Genomic DNA, 1,094 nt, shown 5'->3' with positions numbered 1-1,094 from the left:
CTTCCTTACTTCCTTGTTTACTTCTTTACTTCCTTGATTCCTTCTTTACTTCCTTCCTTCCTTCCTTCCTTAGTTCCTTCCTTCCTTCCTTAGTTCCTTACTTCCTTCTTTAGTTCCTTACTTCCTTATTAACTTCCTTCCTAACTTTCTTCCATCCTTCTTTCCTTAGTTCCTTCCTTCCTTCTTTCCTTCCTTCCTTCTTTCTTTCCTTAGTTCCTTCTTCACTTCCTTACTTCCTTAGTTCCTTACTTCCTTCCTTCTTCACGTCCTTACTTCCTTCCTTCCTTCCTTCCTTACTTCCTTCCTTAGTTCCATAGTTCCTTCCTTCTTTCCTTCCTTCCTTCCTTCCTTCCTTCCTTAGTTCCTTCCTTCCTTCCTTAGTTCCTTCCTTCCTTCCTTAGTTCCTTCCTTCCTTTGTTCCTTAGTTCCTTCCTTATTTCCTTACTTCTTTCCTTAGTTCCTTCGTTCCTTCCTTAGTTCCTTACTTCCTTATTAACTTCCTTCCTTACTTCCTTTCTTCCTTGTTCATTACTTCCTTCCTTACTTCCTTCTGTAGTTCCTTCTTTCCTTAGTTCCTTACTTCCATTCTTACTTCCTTACTTCCATTCATACTTCCTTAATTCCTTAATTTCTTAATTCATTCCTTCCTTCCTTAGTTCCTTAGTTCCTTCCTTCTTTCTGTCCTTCCTTCCTTAATTCCTTCCTTCTTTCCTTCCTTCCTTCCTTCCTTCCTTACTTCCTTGTTTACTTCCTTTCTTACTTCTTTCCTTAGTTCCTTCCTTCCTTAGTTCCTTCCTTCCTTCTTTCCTTAGTTCCTTCCATCCTTCTTTACTTCCTTGATTCCTTCTTTACTTCCTTCCTTCCTTCTTTACTTCCTTACTTCCTTCCTTCCTTCTTTACTTCCTTCCTTAGTTCCTTACTTCCTTCCTTCCTTCCTTACTACCTTCCTTAGTTCCTTAGTTCCTTCCTTGTTTCCGTCCTTCCTTCCTTAATTCCTTCCTTCTTTCCTTCCTTCCTTCCTTCCTTACTTCGTTCCTTCCTTCCTTCCTTACTTCCTTCTTTACTTCCTTCCTTACTTCCTTACTTCCTTTTTT

The 1,094-nt window shown here is 39.6% G+C and overlaps 1 protein-coding gene across 1 annotated transcript in view; it reads left to right on the top strand.

The window, feature by feature from the left end:
* grid2 (glutamate receptor, ionotropic, delta 2) overlaps positions 1–1,094 on the top strand; it is a 724,936-nt gene that overhangs the window by 232,525 nt on the left and 491,317 nt on the right. The gene's annotated exons all lie outside the window — the stretch shown is intronic.

Source organism: Nematolebias whitei, chromosome 8 (genome assembly GCF_014905685.2).
Source record: "Nematolebias whitei isolate Nwh7 chromosome 8, NemWhi1, whole genome shotgun sequence".
Taxonomy (NCBI): Eukaryota; Metazoa; Chordata; class Actinopteri; order Cyprinodontiformes; family Rivulidae; genus Nematolebias; species Nematolebias whitei.
Note: the sequence above shows the minus strand (reverse complement) of the source record. Positions and strands in the feature narration are given on the sequence as shown.